Here is a 16,425-nt window from a genome sequence, read left to right on the forward strand (position 1 = left end):
AATCAGATATACCTAGAGGAATCAGAAATAACATTTTAAAGAAATAAAAAAGAACTGAGACTAGATTGCACAGTCTGTGTAAACAAATACAAATTAAACTCCCACTGAATGCCTGGCTCCATTATTTCATCCGCCTCCTGTCCCAAGTCAAAGCACTTCTCTCCTGCATTACAGAGAATCTGAATTCCTGCCTCAGTATGACACTTGCAGTCTATTTGATTGAAAGAAGAGGGCCACACTTTTCTGATTAAATGATGCATTTATTGTCTCAAGTTGTGTAGTACTGTATGAAAGGGGATTACAGGGCAATTTTGGATTGAATTTTAAAAACCCCAATTCCCCATATTCCATGTGATGTATCCTTTAGGTATAGCATATGCTATATCATTATCTCTCTGGGTTCTCATCTCGTGGATAATACTGTCATATTTCATTATACCTGGAATGAAAAAACCCTGAAATTATTGTTGGTATAAATTGAATAAAAGAGCAACAGGTGATATAACTGTATCACTCATTCATTCCTTAAATCTGACATTTTGAGTTGACTGTCCCTAGCTCTACCCTTTACCTTCCCTCACTTTCTGTCCCTTAACTAGTCCGAGTTCATGCCACTAAGAGAGAAGGAGAGTGGCATGGGCTGCGAAAAGGAAGTATAGTAAAGTGTTTAATTTTAATATCTAGATGATGAGTGTGTTCAGTGTACAATTCTTTCAATTTTTCTGTGCATTTGAAAAAATTCATAGTGAAATATTAGGAATAAAAGAAAAGTGGTTTAGGTAAGATAAGGCCCGAGAACTGACCGTGGAATGGCAATGTGTAGGTAATTGGAAACAGTGGTGGAGTGGTAAGGATGCACGCCTGGTTGGAATGGATTCAAGAGAAAAAGGAAGGAAAGGAACTGGAGACAGTAAGTTTCAGCAGCTCTTTTGAGGAGCTTTACTGTAAAAAGACAAGTTTACTGTAAATGGGGCAGTAGCTGCAGGGGACTGATGGAAGGAGATCATGGGAGAAATGACAGCATGCTTGTATGCCAGTGGGAATGATCCAGTAGAGAGGTAAAACATAATGATGCAGGAAAGGGAAGGAATTACAGGAAGGATGTCCTTGAGTTGGCGGTGGGGATAGACTTTTGTGCACAGGTGGAGGGGTTGGCCTTAACATGGATAGTTCCTCTACAAGAACAGGAGGGAAGGCAGAGAGTATGCATACAGATGCGTGTAGGAGGGGGATGAGTGGTTGGAGCTTGTGGAAGTCCTCTTTTGACCACTTGTATTTTCTCAGTGAAGGAAGGAAACAAGACCATCACCTGAGTGTGAGGCTGTGGGAAAATATGTTAGGGATTTGAGAGGAGAGGAAAATGCATGAGATAGTCTTCTAGGAGAATGGCTGAATAAATGGACCAGGGAAATGGGATAGTGTATTTTTTAGGAAACAAGTCCTAGAAGTTGAATTGCTCATCAAAAATAGTATGTACATTCTTTTCTTGTGATAGATATTGACAATTTTCGTCTATAAAAGTTGGACCCATTTATACTCCTACAAATAATATATGAACTAATCTGTTTGCCCGTTCCTTTGCCAACACGGTATGTTGTCAAACATTTTGATCTCTTTCAACATGATAGCTGAAAACCCATCTTTTGATATACTTTTAATTTGTATATCTCTTATTGTATGTGAGGTAAGCATCTTTTCATATGATTAAGAGTTCAAGTTTACAGGAGAAAATTGGATTTTTCCAGGGAACTACTTCTCAATTGTATGAGGCAAACAATTCTACTTTCTGTCTCCATGACTAAACCTACCCTGGGACCTCGAGCCCTGGATCACAGAAGCTTAGGGGTAGAAAACATCTTAGAAGAGGTCTTTGGTTTTGTCTAAGCTCACAAGAAACAAGTTAGTGTTATAAGAAGGACCATAACCCAGGACTTCTGATGCACTGACCAGGACTCAAGTTCTGTGCTTGGTGCTTGGGGAAGACAGAGTTTTTGGAGCAGGCAAGTGATGAAACATTCATACGTGAGCTTGAGGAAGATGAATAAGCCCATGTGTTTGTGATGGACGAGGATGGATGAGAAGCAGCGGCTTGCTTACATAGCAAGCATTTAGTGATTATGCAAAAGAGAAAGAAAAAGGACACCTTCCAGGATAGGAGAAAGCTGCAAGACACAACCGTGGCCTTTTGGCTCATAGAACTCTGAGTCAAGTGGTCTTACATGGTTCCAGGAGAGAAAGCCAAGACAGAAGAAAAAATTGCCAGAAGTGCGGCTCACAGGACTGCTGTGTATGATTGTGTAATTTGTGTGCTACACAAAGGTATGTGGTGGGTGAGAGTGGACAGTCAGTCCTGAAAATCAGCCTATGTTCTGTTTGCTACGCCATAAACCCAGAGGGCTGTATAAGCCCAGAGAGGGTTCTCATGTTCAATATGTCCAAAATGAGGGGGCGCTTTACTTATTTGTTAACCCAGAGGGGCATCTTTTTCCAGTATATCTGTTCTGAGGGGGCACCTTTCCCTAATTTGCATAAAAGTGCTGTGTAGTCTAGTGGTGGCCACCTTGGTGCCCTCTGTAGTCATGCAGCACAATGTCCCCGGCAATGGCTGTGGGTCCTCACCCCCCTCCCCAGGTCCTCAGCTTCCCATGATGTCCCAAGAATTGTATGGAATGGCTGGAAGTAGAGCTCCCAGTTAGAAGGCTGTGGAAGGACATCAGAGGGAGGCGAGAGATTAGAGATAGGTTTAGGGAATAAGGAAATAACTTGGAATTATACAAGAAGCCTAAAATGCAGCTTTCCTATAGCTAAAATGTTAAACGTTAATAAAATTAATGTAATGTATTCCATGCTATATTTGCAAAATTATGAAGAACTATTCATTCACATCGAATGTTTGTTGTCATTACTATGGAACATTAAGAGTAGATTCATTTGGTTTCTGGTCTGTTTTGTCATGGTGCAGATTAGGAAGCCTATTCATCAGAAGATAAGAAAGTCAGTGTCAGGGAGAGACCAAGGCTAACACCAAGTGTTATTATATTATGCAGATATTATTTACTTTGTAAGAAATTGAATCATCTTTGCCTACCGCATATCTCAAACAAATATTCACTTTCTGACATTACAGATTGGCAGGTGTTGATTCCTGTCTTTTGAGATAAACAGAATTCCTTCTAGCATTCAAACAAAAAAAGCGAAGCGAAACAAAAGACAAATAACTTTAAAGAAAGCTATATACTTGCAAATCATCTAAGTTTAGACCAATATTCTCTGCCACCAAAACATGTACATCAAATTACAATTAAGGTCATACAACCATGTTCATATGATCTGGCTAGGAATGAAGTTTTGTGGGTGCCAACCAAAAAAATGAAAGAAAAAAAAGCAGCAACCCCTAGAGAGAATGTTCAGCTTAAAGACCTGGAAGATTATAGTATGAGATTAGAAGTATAGAGCTTCTGAGCAAATGCTCATCTAATTATTGTATTTTATGGACAGTGCTGATAACCAATACGCAGGCAAAGACAGAATCACATAGTGTACAAAAGAAGCTCTAGCCTATATTTTCTTTAGGAATAACTGTAATCTTACTGAATGGGAATATTGCCTTGATTTACCTGAGTATTTTGATGGATATTCACCATCTTGATGTGCTCCGTCTTTTTCATTTGGTCTGGTTGGTGATCCATTGATTTTTATGGGTGCTGAAAAATATTCGTGACTATTTACTGTCTTGAAAGTTTTTAACAGGGAAATATAATTACTCTAGGATACAATTTTACATCCCCAGGGGTTAATGTTACTTTTTAAGACTATTAGTTATCCACTCGATTTTCACTCACCGGAATAAGACAAGTGAAAATGAAGTTGACATTCCACCAAAAACACGAAAATAAAAAGATAAAAGAACTTTGGAATTTTGTCCATTATTTAAATATTTTTAGTCCTTTTGTCTTATGGACAAAAGGAAAAGTTTAACTGTAGTCCAGTTATCTACCCTTTATCTTTGAACTAAGATGCTTTGCTCCCTTCAGGATTCTGAAGTGGAGCCACTAATATGAGGTCAGCACACATCAACATAATGGTATTACTTCATAGAATCAAGTCAGCCAATGGGGTGACTAACAGAATGAAAGGGCAGGCCTTGAGGGCTGCTTGGGAATCCTGCTGGACCTCTGGATACAGGGGTGAATGAGACTATATCCCTGTCCTTCGGGAGATTGTAGTTCAGTAACAGAAGGCAGACAGATATCAGTGATAATTCAGGATGAGCTCTGTATTAATGACGTTGACAGAGGAGTATATTTTATAATCCCTCTGGAGTTAGAGATAAGGCTTTAGCAAACAATTAGGCTGCGATAAACTAATTAATGCCGTATTAGTGATATATTAAACAGCTCATTTCAGATAATAGTATGTTCAGAATCCTCTAGTCCAGTGATTTCTAAACCTGCCAATATATCCTAATCCCTTAGGGAACTTTACAAATATAGATTCTCAGGTACCAACCCCCAAGACCTACTAATTCTGTATTAGGGAGATTCTGAATATAAAAAGTATTTTTCTCGGTGATTTTGATGCATAGGCATAGGCAGTTTGGAAAACTGCTGATATGTCCTGGCCCCCTTTTGTGACTGATAAAGAAATTCTTACAATAATCTTTCAACTGATTTGTGTTGCTTATCCATTCTGCCTTTCAGAATGCTTCTCATTTTTGAGAAAGGGTTTCCTTTAGGGTTGATTGTCTGCCATAAGATTAATTATGCAGTTTCCTTTCCTTCACTGTCTCTGGTTGGGCTACAACCTCCCACAAACAGGCTCAGTCCCACTCCAGAATTGGACCAGGCTGGCCTTCAGAGAGAGTACTAGGAAAGCCTCTTGTACTCACACTCAACATTTCTAGCCTCGTTACACTCCTACTTTTGACAATAAACCCTAGCTATTTTAACTGAGCTCTTACCTTGTTCCTTGTGCTACTTACAAAATCCCTTGCCTTGGTTCACTACTTTCAGCACTAGAGTTCTGCTTTATTCATAAAAGTTATCTTTCTTCAACTAGAGTCCTGTCAATGAACCAAGGTTCATATGGCTGGACCTAGTCACTACATTTTTCTTCTTGGCATTGCTGCCTTCCTGTTTCCTTACCTTCCTGTTCTTTAAGTCTCTGGCTCCCATCCACTTTTTGCCACAGATACCCTTACATCTTCCCTCATCTTTGCCCCTTATGCCATATTGGAAGATAGTACTAATTAATACTTGGGCCTCACTGAATTGCTATGAGAAAATTATGCATTATAGTTTAGAATTGTTTAGATATTTGCCCAGCTCTCTTAGGTTGTTGATGCTGTTTGCCAAACTATGGCTGAACGTGCTGTAGTCCAGTTGCCTCTTTGAAGTCTGGTCAATTTTTCAGCCTGAGTAGGGAAATCATAGATAAGAAGCATGACGGTGCCCTCATGACAGCATGAAGCATGTAGGAAAGGGGAGACAGCATGATCTGGCTAAGATTGAGGCTGGAAATAGAAGACACGTATTTTGGTGAAAGAAATCAGTGACACTAGTACAAGATGAAGGAGGAGATCTGAACAGAAGAGTATCATGTGAAAGGATGTGGAAGTTTGAGTTAACATAGACCTGCTTACCTACCTACAGTAGCAGAGCTACTAAAAATAGTTTAAACAGTTCTAGGCTACATCAATTTTATTTAATCCGCACAACAACTCTGTATGGCACAGACATTAATGGGTATCAACTCCATCTTATAGATGAAGATTCTGGTGTTCGATGAGGTGCATTGACTTGCCCAAGGTTGTACACTCAATCACATGGTATCTTCGACTACTCCCGTGGTTTTAAATACCATTTGTAGGCTGATGACTCCCAGTTTATACCTCTATTCCACACCTCTCCTGTGAAGCTATATCTAGCTTCCTATACAACATCTCCAATAGAGTCTCAAATTCAGTATTTCCAAAACGGAACTCCTGATTCACGCCTTCCTCCCCCAAATCTGTTCCTACTCCCGCGTCTCCATCAATTGCCTAGCACCACCATCCACCCAATTACTCATGTCAATAGTCATTCTAGATTACCTTTTCCCCTTACCTAGATTTTATTTTTCCCTTATTGCAGCAATAATACCCTGTTGACTCTACCTCCAAAATATGTCCTGAATTTGAACCCTTTTCACCACCTACTCTACTTCCATCTGAATCAAGCCATCAACATCTTTTGCCTGAGCTCCTGAAAGATACTCTTCACAGATCTCCCTGCTTCCACAGCTTGCCAAGATTCAGCCTATTCGCAACACAGCAGCCACAATTATAATTTAAAAACATAAATTGTATCATGTAATTTCCCTGCTTACGTCCCTTCACTAGCTTCCCATTGCAATTAGACATCCAAGTTTGTTACCATTTCCAATAGGGCCCTCTGTGATCCGACGCTTGTCCACCTTTTTGCCCTTATCTCCTGCCCTTTTCCGTCTTTTTGTCTCTGGACATGTCAGACTCATTCAGTCTCAGGACGTTTTCAAGAGTTGTCCTGTCAACCCAGGGAGCACTTCTACCTACAGTTTCTTGGTTTAATCCTTGTCATTCAGATTTCACCTCAGATGTCACTCTCTGGGTGACCTTTCCTGATCACCCAAGATGCTCTGTTGTATTACTCTGTTTTACTTTCTTTGTAGTACTCATCACTATCTTACATTCTTATTATTTGTTTGAGTCCTCATATTGGTCTGTCTTCTCTCTTAAGCTTCTATGACCTTGCAAGGCACAGACCTTGTCTGTCTTATTCGCTGTTGTACCACAGCACCTAGTACAATGCTTGGCTTTCCCCTCGACCCCGTGCTTTGCTATATAGTGTCCTGGAGTATTTTTGATCATCAGAAGTAACAATCCTAATCTTCTCTGTGTTCTTCAGCCAAAATCTGGACTATTTTGATGAGTTTGTAGCATTATTCTCTGAAAGACACACTAGGGAATCTCCAGAGGAAGATATTTAGAACAGTGAAAAGTTTTAAAACTTCCATCAGCGAGGAACGGGTCATGAAATTTTGATGTTTAATCTGGAGAAGGGGAGACTAAAGAGCCATCGCAAGTTCATTACTAATTCTCATTACTCTCTGGTTGTGCTTTTTCCTCAGGTTTTAGTCATTAATGTTTCTAGTTGAGTTAAAGGTAAGCTCTAATTCTGGGCCTTCTTTTCTCCTTATAATGAAAGCCTTTGAGTTCGGATGCAAATAACACTTTTGTACAAACTCTCAGCAGAGAGATCAAGCTTCTTAGGTGACTTTCTGTGACTTTATTTATGCTGTACTGACCCTGGTACAATCCCGTGCTAGAGGCTATGTTCTGACAGATGCAAATGGCTGGAAAATTCAATTGACTTTCCTTTCATGCAAAGAAAAGTGGTTAAATGCATTATATTCTCAGATTTCCTAGGCAGCAGGTTGCAAACACCATCATCTTCTCTTTTATCTCCTGATTTAAAAGAAATTAAAGTTATTTATCATAGCAGTATCAGGCATGGGAACATGAACAGCTCAGGATACAATCTTAGTGGAATGTGGTTCCAGTTCTTCCAGTCCTTCTTCCAGAGCCTGGTTCCTGTTTTCCCACTGAAATAGGTCCTGAGTATCTTACCTTGCTGTAGGAGTGGCAGGCATGGCTCTGTTGTTGAGTCTGTTAGTGTGCCTGCTGTGGCTCAGCAGTGCTGTTCTCCTCGTTTCAAATGGGGATCCAAGGAGCAGCTCCAAAGTCCCAAGGATCTCACCAAACAGTGCCATTGATGACTTGCCTTAACAGTCCACAGTCCCAGAATACTCTCTTTGAGGAGCCTTCCTAAACAGTTTATTTTATTGGAAATATTTTATTTAAATTGGATTACATTGTAATCAGCGAAGAATTTAGGTCAGGCATAGAATAGAGTCATTCCTTTGGTATAAATATTATTTCCAGAATTCTCCAATGAAAATATTTATATCTTATTTGGAAACTGTAACACTCCAGAACACAAGTTAGAAGTCTAATTTTCCCTTCTCCTGCTATCCTTTCCCAGAGTTGATATCACAATTATCATAGCATTATAAAAGATATTGGGGAACTTGGGCCTGAATAGTTATTTTTATTGTTTAAAAAGAAGTTCCTCAGGGCCGACCTGGTGACGTAGTGGTTAAGTTCTGCTTAACCTGCACAACCTGCTTAAGCCCTGCTTCTGTGGCCCAGCATTCATGCGTTCAGAGCCAGGTCATAGACTTACACACCACTCATCAAGCCATGCTGTGGTGGCATCTCACATGCAAAATAGAGGAAGATTGGCACAGATGTTGGCTCAGGGACAATCTTCCTCGCAAAAAACAACAACAAAAAACAAATAAAAAGAAGTTCCTCATCAATCATTCACTAAATTGTTTTGGCAGCTATTAAAGATTGTTGTCTAGTTCTGTTCTTTTGTTGAGGGTTGCAAAATGGTGGTTTTTCCAATTCTCTCATTTCTTCTGCATTTACTAGCTGGGAATTTCCTAGAAAAAATGAACATCCCCTTATTAGCTATGTTATTATGTTGAAACTCAGCTTGCACAAGAGAGTTAAGAGAAATGCTTGAATATTTCCCTGTACTTATCAATTTTCAGATTAAGGGGCTGTTACCCTTGTAGCTACCAATGGTGACCAATGATTTGGTGGGGGAGTTAATTATGATTTTTATATATTTGATGCATTGCAGTCATTGCAGGCATTATTCTTTTTGATGCTCATTAGGGGCCCCTTTATGTTGACTCCTGGGTGGGACTGGAAGTTTCCATTAGGCGACCAAGTAGGCATGTCAAATCAAGAGCCACTGCACTGGGATGCCTGAGAGGGAAGAGAGGTGGTTACTGAGGAGCAACTCTACTTAATTGGCCTGAAGCAATGTGTTGAATTCACAATGAAGCCATATATTTTTCTCTTCATGATTTGTTACTGCTTTATTTATGACTAAGTGATTACTTGGGTACCTGTGTTAATTTCTTCATATCTATTCTTCATTCCTTTTACCTCTTTGTGTAATTTTACTACACTGGGCACCACCCTCTACCCAACCCTCACCCTGGGACAATGTTGAATAGTTGTTGTAAAAGCAGACATCACTCATCTTGTTTCCCATTTCAAAAAGAAAGCTTTCAATTAGCCAGAATGTATGAAGTTTGTGTACTTTCTCTCTCTATGCACACATGCACACACATGCACATATTTGCAGATACTTTTTGCCCAGCAATGACAAAATCCCTAAGCCACAGGAGCTGCTAGGTTTGGCTTGCTACTCTGCCATATAATCAGCTGATCAAGAGTCAATGAGCCAAATAGATGCAGTCTGTTACTTACAAGGACGGAAAAAGCCAAGATCAGAAGACCAGTAAAGTGTCAGCTCCTTACATCCTTAGTCCCATGACAATGAACCAAAAGGACAAGATAACAGATGGGTATGAGCAGTGAGTCATTCTATCATGGAGGAGTTGTTTCCGTATTACATCTAGTTGGTTTTGAAGCCTGAAGTTGTCTCCTAAGGGAGGAAGCAAGATGCAAAGTCCTATGCCTCACCAGAATGAGGGAGGTGAATGAGAAACTGCCTCCTGGCAGCCCTCCACAAAATAGAGAGATGGTGAGAAACAGTCCTCACAAGAAGGCTTGTCTTGCCATGTTCCAGGGAGGATTAGAGTGCATTGCACCAAGACTTAGGTCAGCTTGCAGCTGAGGCTTGCCTTTGGCGCCTTTGTCGACTGTGCCAGGTTGTTAGCGCAGCTGAGCAGAGGCATTCCCCTGTAACCAAGAACAATACTGAAAATTAAGGAAACCTTTTAACCATACTGATACACAATAATAAAAATACTTTTATTTTAATTAATTTATTACAATAAAATTATAGTAATTTTTAATTGGTCAATTGTCTAATTGTGGTATTTAGAAATCCTTCAGTCATGGTAAATCAGGATTTGAGCACTAGATGGCGCATGACAGATGGGTAGTAGTCATCATCCAATTGGTCAGTATGGAAAGGTCTTTAACTGGGGGATTACAAACCTAATTGTCATTAATTCCAAAATGTAAAATTCCAAAATTTTAACTTTAAATATAATTATTGTGCAATAATTATTTTCATCACAGTATTTTATTTTCTGGATTTTAGATTAAAAATAACAGTAAACACAAGCATATACTTGACCCAGATTTACCAATTATTAACATATTGCTATATTTGCTTTACTTATCTCTCTCTGTGATTTTTTCTAAAGCATTTCAGAGTAATTTATAAACATTATGGCACGTCACCTCTCAATACCTCAACATATGTCTCATGAGAAGAAGTCCATCATCCTACATTATCATACCAAACCACTACTACATTGATCTAATATTACCTAATATCTGCTCTATATTCAAATGTCCCAGTTGTTCCCCAAATGTCTTTTATATCTGTTTTATTTTCCATCCAGGATCCAATCAAATATTACAGATTGCATTTGGTTGTCATATCTCTGTTCTTTTTGGTCATATTTCTTTAACCTGGAGCAGTTTCCCTGTCCCTCCCTTTTAAAATGTGATAATTCTATACAGATATACAAATGCACATATATATATTTACATATTAAAAAGTTTAATATGTATTTCTTTACTACCTCCACTCACGGGGAGTCTAATATTTTTAGGCAGACGATGTAACAACCCTAGTTATAAATGTTACACAAAATTAATGAAATAAAAAAGGAAGTTAGCAAAATACTTCTGTTTCTAAATGTAGCAAATCTACATGTCATGTATAATAAAAACCCACATAAAAGTTTTGGGGGTAGTTGTTTGTTAGATTATGAACTTTTAGAAGGGGAATGGACTGTGTTTTATTCATTTTTTTTTTCTTTTTTGAGGAAGATTAGCCCTGACCCAACATCTGCTGCCAATCCTCCTCTTTTTGCTGAGGAAGCCTGGCCCTGAGCTAACATCCGTGCCCATCTTCCTCTCCTTTATATGTGGGACGCCTGCCACAGCATGGCGTGCCAAGCGGTGCCATGTCCGCACCCGGGATCCGAACAGCAAACCCTGAGCCGCCGAAGTGGAACGTGCGAACTTAACCGCTGTGCCACTGGACCGGCGCCACACTCGTGACATTTTGGTGTATATCCTTCCAGATTTCTTTAGTCCATTTATTCCTATCCGCATAAGATAGAAAATTGAACGTGCTATACATACTGTATAGTAACCTGCCCTTATTTACTTAACATGTAGTCAGTATTTTCCTTGTTAATAATTATAGATAAATGGGTGTTTTGGATCTGGTTCTATTTCGTCCATTGTTTTTATGGCTTATGCCTACAGTAGCCCTGCTAATGGGTGGGGGTTATGGTGACAAGGCTAAGGATTCAGATGAATTCTGTGCATTTTTCTTTTCTCTGAGCACAGGGGGTAACAGCACTGGTTTAGGGCCTGGATTTCTAGTTACGGAGCTATGTGTAATTTGGGGATTGCGGAAGGGGTTAGGCGTCTTTTACTGAGGCCTGTCATTAGGTCAGGGGTCTAGTGACAGCATTGTACCAGAGGAAGGGACAAGAACAATCTCTGTAGCTTGAATGGAACGTCATTTGAATCTGAAGTCTTCCTCTGGAGAGCTTGTTATTGAATGCCTGACCCTCCTTATTACTTACCTGGGGACAACGCATATTGAACAACAGAATAATTTTGCTCACTCCCAGAGACTAGACCTTGTCAATGTTCTCTGATGCCTAGTAGGACCACTGCAGAAAAAAATATTAATGAGATTGTTGCTAGGAGACGGGAGAGCCAAAAGCCCAGGGTATTGTAGGGGTTCCACTGGAAATCAAGGCAATTTAAATGTGTTTTAGATCAGAAGTTTAGCTATTAAAATTTCTCCTTTGACGAGCATGTAGTTTTTAGCATGTGATGTTTAATGTGATTTTATATTTGGGGAGGAATTTTGAGGATAGTCCCAAGGCATTTCATTTCTTTCCATACAGCTAATCCCCTCTTCAGAGCACAGCTCATTTTCAAGTGGCTACTGCTGCTTTTCCCCCACCCCCTCAGTGCGACAGCCGCAGACCTGGCGAAGAGGCAGAGCGCATGCAGCTGGTAAGTAGCTGAGAAATCTTTTGTAAAATAGATATCCAAAATATGCTTTTTAAAGCAAGTGATATGGAATGAATTTTGATGGAATTGAATAAACAGAACTGTGGAGGAATTTCTGATTCTAATCAGTGGTGTTGGGAAAATGGATTAATTAAATTCTAAATATTCTATGGTCAATTTTCTAGTTTAAAGCTTGTTTCTTAAATGGTGAATGAGTTGCTAGAAGGAAATACAGAAACCTCCCCTTTGTGATTCTGGTAAGATCTTTTCCAAAATAAGACCTGATGAAGATGTTACTGAAATGAGAAATTGCATTCGGAACAGGAGCTCAGCTTTCAATGTTTACATCAGATGTGTTGAAATGAGTTACGATTCAAGGTGTTCTTAGATCTGATTTCCTTTCACAGTGTGGAGAGAACATGAGGAAAATGTTACTTTGCAATGGAGAAAAGGATACTATGCCTAATTTTTTTAATTAAAAAAATCATGTGACTGGATGTCTGTACAGGAGAGAACATGGGAAGGACGGCAGTCTATAATGCTCAGATTAAATGCTTCATGTGTGAGATGAACGTGTGTTGAATGGGAAATATTAAAATTTGGTTTTAGGATCAAAAATCTTGAAAAGAAATAATGAATATTGTGGCTATGCCTTTATTTTGAAAATATTCATTTGTATTTGTGGATATCAATTTGTATAGTAAAGACAGAATATTCTCAGTGCTTTCTTTCTTTGAAAAGGGATGTGACAAGGATAGCAGATTCCTATCCACAAAGCTTTTATGTTTGTTTCTGAAATGTGCCTGAAAAGGTGTAAGCTCTTGTATCCCCTTTTACCTGGAACTTGCTTTTGTAGATCTGTTTCTGCAAGAAAAAAGAAAAGCTGAAGTGGTGGTTTTTTATTTCTTTGAAATTCAGATTGTTCTGACACTTTCAAGAAGAAGAAAGGAGAAAAAAGTTAGAGAGGTAGATTTTTGAGTTAGACGACAAAACAACAATCAGCGAGGGAAAATAAGAATGAAAAGCTTAAAAGAAAGTCCAGAAGATGGGCTGTTTTTCCAAGCTGAAAATGTCTGCTGGTAGCCTGTTTTGCAGGGGAAATGGGGAGAGCATGTTGAAGGCAGAGAGAGTGGGGGGTTGAACAGAGCACTGCGGCAAAGAGAATGACTGACGCATCCAGGGACATGTGACCATTCTCCGGTGTAGTGAAGGAAATTTTCCAGGAGTCCATCTTGTATAAGAAATTCTGTACCTACTAACATGCGAATAATACTGCAATCTTTATGTAGGACATACTGAGTTTGTTTTGCTTGCTCCTCTGTTGGTAGACGTGGGTACATTTAGTCTTTGCTTTTTATTGTCTTTATTCCTAGACTTGCTCTTCTGTGCTCCCACTGCTTTTATAGCACTTACTAAAACATCTTGTTAAAAATGCTCTTTTTCTCCTTTATTATAAAAATATTGCGTATTCATTGTAGAAAATTTGGAAAAATCTAAAGATGACTATAAAAATTACCCATAGTTCTATAACCTAGGGATAATTACTAGTAACATAATTACTATCAGTCTCTCTTCTCTGAATACATGCAAATAAATGCATAAAATGTATATTTGGTTACAAAATGAAGATCACATGTACATGTGGTTTTCAACCTGCTTTAATCATTAAATAATATATTGGGAGCAATTCTCCATATTTTTAAATATTCCACAAGAATGTGATGTTTTGTGGATGCTTAATTTTTGATCACATAGGTGTCCCGCTAAATGTTCCATTACTGGATGTTTATATGTGCAATTTTTTCTGTCTAATAAGGAATATCTTTCCATATAAATCTCTGTGTGCTTTTCTGTTTTTTTCCTCTAGGATAAATGCTTAGACGTGGAATTCCTGGATCAAATGGTATGAACCAGTTTAAGGTTTCTCCCCTCACCCCCACCCCATGCATATCACCTAATTTATTTATCATATATGGTAAAAACATTATTTTCCGGTTGTCGTTTGCCTACTGATTTTTTTTTTTTTATCATTTATGGTGGGGTTTTTTTTTTTAACATGTTGTAGATTTGTATTTTTAGATATCTACAGCTATCAATTTTTGGTTTTGTGACTTGTTTCCTTTGATGAGTATATTTACCTGTATTTTTTTTATTAGTCATTTCTTTGCTTCATTTTTTACAATTAACTCTAACCATCTGGAATTCATTTTGGTATATGGTATGAAGTAGGATCTAATTTTGTTTTTTTTCCAAATAGGTCACCAATTGTTTCAGCATCATTTATTGAATAATCCAACCTTCTTCCACTGATTTGAAATGGCAACAACTGCTCTCCCATTAGATAGGGTGTAGCTTTCCACAGGTCGGCCATTTTCTCTCTACCCAAGACGTTACATTCCACAATACTGCTCGTACCTTCTTGCAGCTTCTGGCAGCATTCTAAAGCATCATGTTCGTGCTAATGCCTTTCGAGAATTCTAGGCACATGCAGTTTAGGGCAGTGGTTTTCAAATAGGATTTTAAAATTTTAAATACTTGAAAATTTTATTTTTATCAGATGCCTTTTACAAATTAAGATTGAGGAATCTGAATATATAAAACCTCTGTTCCAGATGGGCTATTCCTCTTGGACACACTTGACATCCTAATTGTGTGTTCGAAACTCACCCCCAGGGTTAGTGTTACTTCTAAGGTTCTTCCTTCAACCTCTTTTTCTATTCCTCAGGTACTCGGAGAATTAAAGCTGTCTGGACTCAGTTCCTGGAATTTTCTAGAATGGTGTAAGAGGGAAAAGTGAGAAATGTATGAGAAGCAGAAATAAATAATGTTTGCTAGCCTGTTGCTGGCAGTAGTCTGATCTAGGGATTTAAAGGAGGTAGGGTGAGTCCCAATCCATGCCACCACTGCCACCATCTGTGGTGGATAGTGACACACCCCAATGGTTCACCTCGTTTCACTGCAGGTAGAAGGCTCAAGCATAAAACATGGAATCTTTTAGTGGGAGATGGGTTAAGTGCTGCTCACAGAAATATTTCGCCTACCACCCACTGTTGACACCCGCCCCCCAACACAGCCTTCTTTCTCTATCCACTTCTGACTCTGGCCTCTAGCCGTTACTGATTCTGGAAGAAAAAAAGAGGTGTGGGTGGGAGGATGCCTTGCCTGCCCTTATTGCAAGGGGCTCCTTTGGCTCACAGCCACAGCCCCAGTCATTTCTTGACTTGCCGAATTCGGCTGTGATTTGTTTGTGACTGAAAACTGGTTTCCCTGGCAACTGCTGCTCACCAGGGCATGCGCATTCTCTCCTCTGCAGTGGCAGAATGCATCTGTGGAGGCAAGGGAGGGGTCTTGGAGGCCCCAATCGCTGAAGGAGTTATTCTGCAGTGATGATGTCAGCTTTTCTGGGCTAATCAGCCATCGTTATTGTATGTAAAACATTGCATTTTTAAAAATCATTGGAAGGCTTTGAGACACTCCCTTTTTCTTCTTCATCCCCAATTACCTGCTTTCAATATGTTTACCAGTGACCACGAAGTCTTCCCAATGTTTGAGGCCCCTGATGTCCTCAGGGCCCGAAGGGGATTCATAATAGTGTGGGCAGAGGAAACCGACTGCCTGGTTTCAAGCCTCCACCACTTGCTAGTTGCATGACCATAGTACAGTTGCTTAATTTCTCTATGCCTCAGTTTCCTCAGATGTAAAATAGGGATAATAATAGCACCTGTAGAACAGTGTCTGGTACATAGTAACCATTGTATGCATTGGCTATTATTATTTGTAGATATTAAAGGAGACTTGCCCTGAAACAGACTTGTGCTGCAATGTACAAACTCACCCTCTGATGTCCAATGGTTAAATAACACAAACACGCATTTACCCCTACAACACAGAATCTTCCCATGGCACACAGATAAGCACCATGGCAAAAAGACTTGTCCCATAGCACACAGACATTTCTCATATCACTCAGACTCACCCAGAGGCACACATGTTCTCCCCAAGACAAAAAGTCTCACCCAAGGGACACAGACCTGTCCCAGGTGACTCAGACTCCTTACCATAAAAACTATCCGTGACATACAGACAGTCCCGACATCACAGACTGTCCCCATATCACACAGACCCTTCCTCTGGCACACAGTCTCTCTAGAGTACACAGACTCACCCCACAGAACACAGATTCTCCCAAGAGCACGCACATTCTCAAGGAAAAAAGACTCACTCCACAAGACACAGACACGCCCTACAGCACACAAATACTCCCCACAGGACAAAACCCTCACCACCGAACATGGACTCTGCCCATGGCA

General features: G+C 39.5%; 1 protein-coding gene and 1 long non-coding RNA gene across 6 annotated transcripts in view; one reads left to right on the forward strand and one right to left on the reverse strand.

The window, feature by feature from the left end:
• Positions 1-239: 239 nt before the first annotated feature.
• On the reverse strand, positions 240-4,018 carry LOC138922003 (uncharacterized). Its single transcript, XR_011435093.1, has 3 exons — positions 3,843-4,018; positions 3,618-3,704; positions 240-439 (listed from the first exon to the last, which is right to left on the reverse strand). It is a non-coding gene; the product is annotated as an uncharacterized lncRNA (long non-coding RNA).
• Positions 4,019-10,902: 6,884 nt separating this feature from the next.
• Positions 10,903-16,425, forward strand: part of LOC106781387 (tigger transposable element-derived protein 1) — a 59,361-nt gene continuing 53,838 nt past the window's right edge. For 3 of the 5 annotated variants that reach the window (XR_011435094.1, XR_011435096.1, XM_070258650.1), the window contains exons 1-2: positions 11,995-12,118; positions 13,983-14,018. The gene's annotated coding sequence lies outside the window, so the exon portion shown is untranslated. Of the gene's footprint in view, positions 11,148-11,994; positions 12,119-13,982; positions 14,019-16,425 lie in introns of those variants that run through there. The other 2 variants (XM_070258652.1, XM_070258654.1) reach the window with 2 other exon arrangements.

Source organism: Equus caballus, chromosome X (genome assembly GCF_041296265.1).
Source record: "Equus caballus isolate H_3958 breed thoroughbred chromosome X, TB-T2T, whole genome shotgun sequence".
Lineage (NCBI taxonomy): Eukaryota > Metazoa > Chordata > Mammalia > Perissodactyla > Equidae > Equus > Equus caballus.